General features: G+C 53.9%; 1 long non-coding RNA gene across 1 annotated transcript; it reads left to right on the top strand.

The window, feature by feature from the left end:
• The first annotated feature begins 7,413 nt into the window (after positions 1-7,413).
• LOC133754468 (uncharacterized) lies at positions 7,414-10,802 on the top strand. Its single transcript, XR_009865236.1, has 2 exons — positions 7,414-7,474; positions 10,021-10,802. It is a non-coding gene; the product is annotated as an uncharacterized LOC133754468 (long non-coding RNA).
• The last annotated feature ends 539 nt before the right edge of the window (positions 10,803-11,341 follow it).

The following is an 11,341-nucleotide window of genomic DNA, read 5'->3' as shown; positions in this document are numbered from 1 at the left end:
TCTGTTTTTCACCTTGCACATAAGCAAGCAAATAGGCTAATACAGAAGGATCTGTGAGCAGAGATGCATCTGGCAGCAGCCTCGTATGTTCGGGCCAAAGAACAACTGGTAAGTTAAACATGCCTGTGGATGGGCTCATGGTGGAATACACCAGTGTGGACCTATGCCCAAGAAGAAAAAGAAAAAAAATATATACTTGTGCCTTCTTCCTAGTTATAGAATATTCTCTGGATAAGCTAAGATGTTCCAGGGTAGGAGCAAAAGGGCAGGGAGGAAAGCTGTGTTCCTGGCATCCCTGGCCAGTTATTTCACTCCCCTGCCCCGTGCCCTCTTCCTAGGCCAGAGTCAGGGCAGAGGTGCCCATGGGGACAGACATGGGGGGAGGACACACACCCTCCCTGAATGAATCTTGTCTCCTCCAACACCTATCCTGCCACTGTGATGACTTTGCAAGGCACAGCTGAAGAGAGAAACTGGTAGCCTGGCCTTGGGAATCTACTTGCCACACCCACCCACCCTCAATGACTTGGAATCTGCCTCATTCAATTGGCTTCATTCAAATGCAGAAGAAACAGCCCAGAGCTTTTTTCTCTGTGAATGGGTTTCCCTTTCTCTTCTCCTCAGCCGCCTCCCCCCCCCACCCCCCACCCCCACCCCCCCCCCCCGCGCGCCTCAGGCCTTTGTCAGTGAATGGCCAACTTTCCCTGCTCCTCCAGAATGCTGCCTTTCTGGGGCAAAGGTCAGTCAGTCAGTCCCCTTAACGATGACGGCTACCACAGCTGAAACCCTGCCTTGAAGGCTGACATCTTTTTTTTTCTTTACGGCCTGGGGTGTGTTTGCTTGAGATAGAGTGTGCACATGTGTCTTTCAGAGGAGACAGAACCAGTGCAGTGGAATGCCAAGCAGATTCTCTTGCCGTTCTGGAATTCTGGCAGTCACGGGACAGAAGGCTAGCAGGGGATGATTTTGACGACAGACAGACAGACACCTCTGCTGAGCTGTGCTTGCTCTGGGGAGGAGGGACAGATTATGGTCATTCGCCTTTGGGTTTCACGAGCACTTCTCATTCTCCCCCCTGCTTCCCGTGGAAATCCACAGTCCCCCTCCGTGAGCCCAGGGTATCAGTGACCTCACGTGCCTTCTCAGCACCCTAACACAAGAGGTAGTTGGACAAATGTGAAGGAATCGCAGAGGAAGACTTGTTATGGCACGATGAGTGGGCGGGCGAGGTGGGGTTGGGGGCCATAGGGGGATATGGCTGTCGTTGGGCAAATAGGAAGGGTAGTGTCTGACAAATACCCCAAAGTGTTTAGGCTCCTGCTGCGCATGTGGGAGATCTGGATGCAGTCTCTGACCCAGCTCCAGCCTGTGTGTGTGTGTGTGTGTGTGTGTGTCCTCCTCTCCCTCCTTATTTTAAAAATAAAAATAGGCCTACAGCAACGAACGTGACCGTGACGTGAGCGTACCAAATGTCATGGAACTGTGCGGTTGAACATGTTTCCGACGGGAGTAGATTTCACACGAGCGAGGAAGTTTTCTGGCTTTGTCGAGTGGGGATGTGAGGGATGTGAAAATCTGACAGTGCAGCCATTTGGAGCATCAGAAAAGAAGCACTGTAAATGACTGTGGGTCCTGTGACAAAGAGTGAAAGGAGATTTTTCAACAATCCATACCCCGGGGGCCGGCGCCGGCTCACTAAGCTAATCCTCCATCTGTGGCGCCGGCACACCAGGTTCTAGTCCCGGTCAGTCGGGGTGCCGGATTCTGTCCCGGTCGCCCCTCTTCCAGTCCAGCTCTCTGCTGTGGTGACCCGGGAGTTCAGTGAAGGATGACCCAGGTCCTTGGGCCCGCACTCACGTGGGAGGCCAGGAGGAAGCACCTGGCTCCTGGCTTCGGATCGATATATATATATATATATACACACTATACATATAATTATATATAATATGTAATAGACAGCATATTATATAATATATATCACATAATATATTATAATATTTGTAATACATTATATATGATACATATATATAATATAATATGATATATACTATATATTATATAATATATGATATATTATCTTTAATATAATATATTTTGTATAATCATATATTATTATATAATATAATATATTTATAATATATAATTATATATAATATAATATGTATGATATATATTTATATGATGTAATGTGATATATTATATTATTATATATTAAATATTCATATATTTTATTCATATTCATATATTTTATTTTACGTGTATTATATATATATATGTATATGTATATACACACGCATACACAGAGGAAGTCGGTTCTGTCCGCATCCTAAAAGAAGTTCACAGAATTACCTAGTCTGTTATAGTGCGGTGACACAAGATTGGTGCTGCTGCTGTACATGGTCACTCGGATGTTTCGTGTGTCACAGAAATTTTGTCAAAGGCAGCGATAGGACAGATGAGCAGCCGTGGGACAGCCACCACTAGTATGTTCCTTCATTTTGGCGGTGTTGTGAGGGAATTTGCAAAGGTGGGCATGTTGTAGAGAGCTGTAGTTTGAAGAGGTGGGGAGTGAAACCAGCAGATGGAAGCAATCTCTCTTTCTGTGTGTTTCTCTCTACCCCCCCCCCACACACACTTTACCTTTCCGATTCAGAAATAAATAAATAAATGAATCTTAAAAAACTTGAAGAAATAGGCCGGCGCCGCGGCTCACTAGGCTAATCCTCCGCCTTGCGGCGCCGGCACACCGGGTTCTAGTCCCGGTTCAGGCACCGATCCTGTCCCGGTTGCCCCTCTTCCAGGCCAGCTCTCTGCTGTGGCCAGGGAGTGCAGTGGAGGATGGCCCAAGTGCTTGGGCCCTGCACCCCATGGGAGACCAGGAGAAGCACCTGGCTCCTGCCTTCGGATCAGCGCGGTGCGCTGGCTGTAGCGTGCCGGCCGTGGCGGCCATTGGAGGGTGAACCAACGGCAAAGGAAGACCTTTCTCTCTGTCTCTCTCTCTCTGTCTCTCTGTCTCTGTCTCTCTCTCTCTCTCTCTCTCTCACTATCTGCCTGTCAAAAATAAATTTAAAAAAAAAAAACTTGAAGAAATAATGTGTGATGTGTGGTGGGCGTTCGGATCAACGGTTAGAGTTTTCGGCATGGGGTGCTCCCGTTTCATGCAGTGGACATGGGTTCGATTCCTGACTCTCCTCTGATTCAAGCTTTCTGCAGGGGCATGGGCATGCCCTGGGAGGCAGCAGGTGAGGTTTCAAGTACTTGGCTCCCTGACATCTATGTGTGGGGATCGTTAGAAAGCCCCATGGTGAAAAAATAGAGTCAGACGCTATTGGGTGTGAGTGATGGGAACTGTCAGTGCTGCACGCCAGAATCTCCACTGGTGGGGAGCTAGAGTAAAAAATCCAATCCAGGTACTCCAGTGGGAGAGGTGGATCATCTTAATGATTAGTTGAAGATAGTTGAAGATTCCATCCCACAATCCATCACTTTCTTTTCACTTTTTAATGGATTACATACTTATTGGAGAGGCAGCATTACAGAGACAGGGAAGGAGAGAAGGAGGAGGAGGAGAATGAGAGAAAGAGAGAGAGAGAGAGAGAGAGAGAGAGAGATGCGAGCATTGTGGGGCATCTGGTTAAGCTGGATCAGTCCTGCCTGGACCAGGTGGCACTCAAACCCATGCTGCTGTGGGATGCCAGCATTGCAGGCAGAGGCTTGAGACCAAGGAACCGCTTCCTAGGCCCCTGAGGTTGCCACTGCCTGCGATGCCAGAGTCCAACTCCCTGCTAATGTGCTTGGGAAGATAGCAAAAGATGGCCTGAGTGCTTGGGCCCCTGCACCTATACAGGAGACCTCGATGAAGTTCCAAGCTCCTGGGTTTGGCCTGGCCCAGCCCAGGCTGTTGTAGTTCCATTTGTGGGAGTGAGCCGACTGTCTCTGTAACTACCTTTCGAGTAAATCAATACATCTTTCTGTGTAAAGAAAAGAAGGAGAACCTGGTTGGTGACAGACATCTTTGAGACTACCGGTTATTTTTAAGCAGGAGGTTTCTGGGAATAAAGCGGATACTGTCGATAGCCCTACCTGGACTCTCTTTGGACAGGTCTCTGTGGATGTGGAGTCGATGGGGAAGGAGGGAGGCAGGTAAGGAAGGAGGGAGGATTCAGTGTGAAATTTCTGCTTCCCTTCGTCTTCACCGGGCCCTCACTCCGCGCGAGCCGAGCCGAGCCGAGCTGAGTCTCTCTTGCCTGAGGCTCGCGCACCACCTAGCGGCCACAGTATTGAACACGGGTTTGGTGAGGCAGAGCTAAGATGGAGTCACAACTTCCAGGGCCAGCGGGCGGTTGGGGGTGGGGGCTTGTTTGGCGCAGGCTGGGTGCGGAGCGCCTTTGGACTTCCTCCTTTGGAAGCTGCTGGCGTGCCTTTGGATGGGGCTGGCCCATCTGAGACTGGAGACTGGGGTCGGTCGGTCTCCCTCCCCACCCCCACCCGCCCCGAGTCTCCCCTTCTTCACCTGGAAAGGTGGAAGAAGAAAGTTGTTTGTTCTGAACGACATCGACCCCGGATTTTGTCCCCATAGGAAACCGTAGACACGACTGCCCTGTGGATTTTCTGACTTGGGTGCCTGGATTCAAAAAGAAAGAAAGAGAGAGAGAGAGAGAGAGAGAGAGAGAGAGAGAGAGAGAGAGAGAGAAAGAAAGAAAGAAAGAAAGAAAGAAAGAAAGAAAGAAAGAAAGAAAGAAAACTAGTGTCTGGGTCTTCTTCTCCCTTAAGGAGACTATGGCCCAGACCTGACCTCTAATTTGATCAGGCAACCCCCCTCTCGCCCGTGCTTTGGTTCCCTTGACTGAATTTTTCTCATTGTCCTCCGTGCCTGCGGCTTTGGCTGCCACGTGTAGAGAATGATATCTACCCCAAAAGGAAGGCCTCAAAGGCCGCCTGAGGAGCGATGTTTCTCTGTGATCTACTTCTATCTGTTGCTCCTCATCTTCCCCCCCAGTCCCAGGGGAGCGAGCCTTGGGAGCCAGAAGACTTCTTCTCCCAGGTGGGTTCCAGAGACCTGACATCCCTCCCTGCCCTGGTGTTCCAGGGTGGGTGGTCAAGCTGCAGTCAAAATGTGTGTATGGTGCACTGGTTTATTTTGGTATGTCATTGTGACAGACTCACAGACACACACACACATGCGCGCGCACACACACACGTAGCTCTGAAGGGCTCTCTCCATCTCCACACACACGCATACACGTACACACAGGTCTGACTGGGTGTGTTGTTTCTCTGGAACACTTGGAAGGCCATTTTAGGGGCAGTGCCTTCCCAGGCACAGAGGAGAGTGGATGAGAACTTCTCAGGAGCAAAACCCCTCTTGGAATGGGAGGGTGAGTGGTGCTGCGGTGTCTCTTGGGGTGCGGTGGCTGGCTCTCCCCTGCTTCTTTCTGTGCCTCACCGGAGGGAGCAGAAGCTTCTTGTGGGCTGAGCTGGATCCTGTGTGCCCAGACGCTGCTCACTGTGCAGCCATTTCTGCTCATGTGCTGGGAAGGGGAAGCCAGGCCAGGCTCCTGTCCTGTTTCCCAGAGACCCAGTCTGCTCTCTTCCTCCTCTGACCCCTACCTGCTGATGGGGAGCAGAGTAAAGTGCTCGCTCTCTCTCTCTCCCTCTCCTTGCTCTCTCTGGAAGACTGTCCTCCCTTCTTTCACATCTCTGATCCACTGCCATTCCACCTCCTTTCTGCCCCCAAAAGAGGTCCTTGGCTCCCCTAAGATCTTAGAAGAAAGACAGATAGAGGCCGGCGCCATGGCTCACTAGGCTAATCCTCTGCCTGCGGCGCTGGCACCCTGGGTCCTAGTCCCAGTCGGGGCACTGGATTCTGTCCCGGTTGCTCCTCTTCCAGTCCAGCTCGCTGCTGTGGCCCAGGAGTGCAGTGGAGGATGGCCCAAGTGCTTGGGCCCTGCACCCGTAAGGGAGACCAGGAGAAGCACCTGGCTCCTGGCTTCGGATTGGTGCAGCACGCTGGCCTGGCCGTAGCGGCCATTTGGGGGGGGGGTGTGAACCAACGGAAGTAAGACCTTTCTCTCTGTCTCTGTCTCTCTCTCTCTCTCACTGTCTAACTCTGCCTGTCCAAAAAAAAAAAAAAAAAAAAAAAAAAAAAAAAGAAAAGAAAAAGAAATTTTTTTTCTTATTTTTCTTTTTTTTTCTTTTTTGGTTCACCCTCCAATGGCCACCGCGCTGGCTGGCGCACCGCGCTGGTCTGAAGGCAGGAGCCAGATGTTTCTCCTGGCCTATTGAGCCTATTGAGCCGTGGTGCCGGCTAAAAGACAGAAATTTAAAGCTAGCTAGTGGGAGCTAGGCAGCGTTGTGGCACAACAGGTTAAAGACAATGTCAGCGGAAGATGGGCCAAGTAGTTGTGTCCTTGTCACCCACAATGGTGACCCAGATGGAGTTCCTGGCTGCTGGCTTTGGCCTAGCCCAGCCTCAGCTGCTGTGGGCATTTGGGAAATGAATGAGTGGATGGAAGATCTCTCTCTCTCTCTCTCCCTCTCTCTCTCTCCCCCACCACCTCTCCTACCTCTCCTCTCTCCCCCCTCTCTCTATCCTTCTCTTTGTCACTGCATTTCACATAAAAAAGAAAGAAAAATTGCATAAATCAACGTATCTCTCCAAGAAACATAGAAAGCCGGGCAGGTTTGTTGTGCTTCCACCCTGCCTCCCGGTCTTCCAGTGGTGACCCTTCGCATTTCCTTTCAACTCCTGGTGGTGGAAGGAGACACACATCGAGGAGATACTGGGCCATCCTTTATAACAGTACTACCTAGGGAGGGAGGGCGGGCCGTCCCGGCTGGAGACAGTGATTGCATTGAAGAAAGTGAGAGTGTGAGTGTGAGTGTGTGCCTGTGTTCCTGTCTGGCCCAGCTACCAGCTAACGGGAGGCCCTCCCGCTCATCATTGGATGAGATTTCTGGAGAGCCAGGCCTGGAGAAACGTGGCCCAAGGGTGTGTGTGTGTGTGTGTGAGAGAGAGAGAGAGAGAGAGAGAGAGAGAGAGAGAGAGAGAGAATCTGGAGCTGACTCACGGGCCTGGGACCCAGTGTCATTCCCCATTCACCTTCCTCCCTCGGCCTCCTCTGCCCTGTCATCCCCCCCTTCCTCCCCACCCACCCCCGCCGAGAGAACCAAAGCTCTCTACGGCGATACTCGCGCGCCACCTAGCGACCACAGTATCAGATCGGGCACGGTGGCCGGTGAAAGCCAAAATGGCGCTGGCGACTAAACAGTGTCCTGAGTATCGCGAGGCTTCGGGGTGGAGGCTGCGCAGTGGTTGGGGGCCTGTTTAGCACATGCGCGGTGTGGAGCACAGGCGAGCTTTCTGCTGTGGGGTGGGCGGCGGGGGGGGGGCATTTTTCTCTGGGCTGGGGCGCCGCCGCCGCCGCCGCCGCCGCCGCCGCTGCCGCCGCGCCGCCGCGCTGCCGCGAGAAGGGTGGGGAGCTGGCCGGGGGCGGGGAGCGGGCTGTGACTGGGGGTCGGCTCTTGGGTCCTTGGGCGCCACCCTGGGTGATCTGAGTCCCCTGTGGGTCACCGTTGGCGTCTTTCTTTCTCTTTCTTTCTTTCTTTCTTTCTTTCTTTCTTTCTTTCTTTCTTTCTTCTCTTCCTTCCTTCCTTCCTTCCTTCCTTCCTTCCTTCCTTCCTTCCTTCCTTCCTTCCTTCTTTTATGTTCTCTTTCTCAGTTTATTCCCTGTTGTCTCTTGCTCTCGTGCTGTTCCCCGCTCGTCCGTGTGTCTGTCCGTCTCCTTCTAGCTTCTTTCTCTTTCTCACGACTTTATTTCTCACTCCCCCTTTGACTTGATATTCTTTGCCCTTTCTTATTTTTTCTTCCCACTTGCTTGCCTTCTCTCTCTCTGTCTCTGTCTCTGTCTCTCTGTCTCTTTCTCTCTCGTCTTTTTAAATCTTCATGCTCTCTCCTCTCTTCCTTATTTTGGTTTCATTTTTGTCTCCCACCTTCCCTCATGTGTTTCCTCTCTTTGTCGTGTCCTCGTGTCCTCACGGTTTTCTTTCTAAACTTCCATTCCTTCTTTTCCCCATTTTTTACGTTTTCTTTCTCTCTTCTTAGTTTTTGTCTTTCTGTTCGTCCTCCTTTTTTTTTCTTCTTACTCCAATTTCTCTCTCTCTCTCTCTCTCTCTCTCTCTCTCTCTCTCTCTCTCGTGTTCTTTCAATGTTTTCCCCTCTTTTTAATTCTCTCTGCCACTCTCTTGTCTTTTCTTCCTCCTTTCCTTTCCTTCCTTCACCTTTGGGTGGCCAAGTGGACTTTTTAAAGAAGTCTTTAGATTCCCAGGGTCACTGGGAAGAACGCACGGTCCTGAGTGCAACACGATTCTCATCAATTCTTATGTGAATGTGATATCAATACAAAGAGAAGAGGTTCGATGTAGTTCACAGATACAAAAAATAAGAATATGACACACTCCACTCCACTCCACTCCCCCCTCGCCCCCCCCCCCCCGTTTTTTAAAACTTCTGTGTAAATAGTGATCTGTGGAGTGTATCCCAGGCAATAGTGAAGCCCATGGATGGCCTCTGCCACAGATGGTGTGCTGCCAGAGGATGAGCCTCCTTCCCGATGCCCCCCTCTCCCTCCCCACACACACCCCGTGAGCCAAGAGAAGACGAAGACCCCCTCCCTGGGGGTCTGACAGGCTGACTCCCGGAGCCAGGTGAGGCCAGACCTGTCTTTGGGAGGCACTTCATGCTCTGAGATTTCCAGCCTGCTGAGTCCCAACCCTCGGCTGTGTGGGCACCTATGCCCCACAGCCTTTGTGGTTATGCAGACACCTGCCCCCGACCCCCTCCACACACTCTCTGCCCCCGGGCAGCCGAGAAACACGTTCTGAGCGTCCCCCTGCCGCCTGGATGCATCCAGCTGGCTGTCCCTTGGTTCCTCGGTGTCGGTTGTTGGACTCCACCTGGTGGCCGCCTTGATATGGCTGTCGCGGGCTCCGGAGCCGGCAAGGGATGACAAGTGGCCGAGGAGCCCGAGACAGAGTGTGACAAAGTCCCTAAGCTGCAGGAAGGACTGTCCCTGCCCTGCTGGGACCTGGGGGCCTGATGTATTGGTCGGAGATTGGGCCTGGAGGATGGCAAGTGAGCAGGCGGAGGCTGTGGAGGGAGGCGGGCGTCGCCTCGCGCCTGAACGTGGCTAGACTGGGGTGGCGCTACTGTTGGCGGGTAGACCAGCACACCCTGTCACACTACGTACTGGTAGTGCTGCTGCCACCACTGCCACCAACTGCAGAGACCGACCGGAGATGTCGATCTGTGGGCGGCAGAGGGAAGGGTGCCTTGGCCTGGGACTTTGTTTTTCCTTTTTTTTTTTTTTTTTTTTTCTTTCTTCTTTCTTCGAAGTCCTTCTGCACTTGGGCCTAACCCTAATTACTTGCTACTTGCCACTAAGGAAGGTCTGGACTGTTTTGTTTTTTTGTTTTGTTTTGTTTTGTTTTGTTTTTTTCCCCAAAGTCCCCCTTCAGGGAGTGATCGAAGGTCGCTTTTTTTTTTTTTTTTTTTCCCCCTTTGACAGGCAGAGCGGACAGTGAGAGAGAGAGACAGAGAGAAAGGTCCTCCGTTGCCATTGGTTCACCCTCCAATGGCTGCCACGGCCAGTGCGCTGCGGCCGGCGCACCACGCTGATCCGAAGGCAGGAGCCAGGTGCTTCCTTCTGGTCTCCCATGGGGTGCAGGGCCCAAGCACTTGGGCCATCCTCCACTGCACTCCCGGGCCACAGCAGAGAGCTGGCCTGGAAGAGGGGCAACCGGGACAGAATCCGGCGCCCCGACCGGGACTATAACCCGGTGTGCCGGCGCCCCAAGGTGGAGGATTAGCCTATTGAGCCACGGCGCCGGCCCCTGGGTTGCCTTTTGAGGGCCAGAGGCCAGTCTACTGGAGCCCGTGTGTGTGTGAGTTAAGGATGTAGGTGGCGGGTGGCGGGTGGCGGGTGGCATGCTCATGTCCCTATTCCCCCTCCCCCACCCCAGGTCGACCAGGTGGCAGAGGAGTGTGCTCTAACAGAGATGGGTGGCATTTTGGGGACAAGTGACCGGGTCCCCAAGCTCAGAGGTGGCTGTGTCCAGTGCATCAGCCCCGTGCCCTCTCGCGTGGACATTTTTATACTTGGAGTTGTGGTTTTGGACCTGCAGGTAAGTGCTGACACGCTGTTCTCTGGTGACTGTCGCCAGAGAGAGGGGACTCCGGACGTGCGTTGGGGACACGGGGACAAAGTGGGCTTCCAGTGGGCTGGTGCTCGACCGTGCTCCTTTCTGAGAGCCACCTGCTTGGGCTCGCGCGGTGGCTTGTGTGCGTTCGTCCCGGTTGTCCCGCGACGGTGATGCCACCTCCGGCCTATGGTGCCCGAGGGCGGTGGGGGTGAGGCGGGCGTCGGGTCCTCTACCCGCGTGCGCTCCTTGCCGCTGGTGAGCCGATCGCCTGGTGGTTGTGACAACCCTCTGACTGAAAGGACCTCGATGAGGGGTGGCTTCATGCCACACGTGTGCGTGTCAGGCGTTCTCCGCTGGGGTTGTCTACCGCCTGCAGTGGGAGGCGGGGGCCGGCGAGGCTGCAGCGGGCCCCACTGGTGGCTGTCCTTGCCGGGTCGTGCCCCCCGCCCTCACTCCACGTGTTAAAACTCCGAGCTGACTGTGACCGATGTGGTGCTGTGGTGCTCTCCTGGGCCGGACCTAAGCTGCTCCAGATGAGGGACGGCCGTTCATGGCGAACGCTGCCGAGCCTCTCGTTCTGGCCTGCGGGCCCCTCGTTCTGCCTTCCCCACCCGTGGGTGGTGTGTGGGTAGCAGGGGTGCGGAAACCGGCCCGACCTCTGCTGTCCCCGTGCTTTTGCGCGCGGGGGGGTGCTGGGGTCCTGTGACGTGGCGGGCATCCCTCGCTGTCGCCCTGTCGTGGGCTGTGGCTGTGGAGCCTTGACTCCACGCGAGCCTGTGCGGTGCCCCTGGAGCGGTCCAGGTTGTGCCTCAGGTGCCTGAAGCCGAGTGGTGGTGTTGCTCCTGTCCCCCCAGTGCCCTCTCCCGGGTGTCGCTGCTGTGGCTGCCTCTGGCTGCTGCCTGTGCCCCTTGGGAGTGTTGGGGGGTCGAGGCGGTAAGAGAAGGGGAGACCCGTGCGTGCTTCGCCTCGCTGGAGGGAGGCTGCCGGTGTCGTGCCGTCCCCACGTGTGTGGGGGGTATCGGCTTGGCGGGCGCATGCCTGCGTGCTTGCCACCCCCTGTGGGGTGGTGTGTGCCAGGTGTGTCGAGCGGTCGCGGCGTGGTCCGGCCCGGCTGGACGAGTGCGGGGGCTGGGAAGGGCTG

Source organism: Lepus europaeus, unplaced genomic scaffold (genome assembly GCF_033115175.1).
Source record: "Lepus europaeus isolate LE1 unplaced genomic scaffold, mLepTim1.pri SCAFFOLD_106, whole genome shotgun sequence".
Classification (NCBI taxonomy): Eukaryota; Metazoa; Chordata; class Mammalia; order Lagomorpha; family Leporidae; genus Lepus; species Lepus europaeus.
This window is presented reverse-complemented; position numbering and strand designations above follow the sequence as displayed.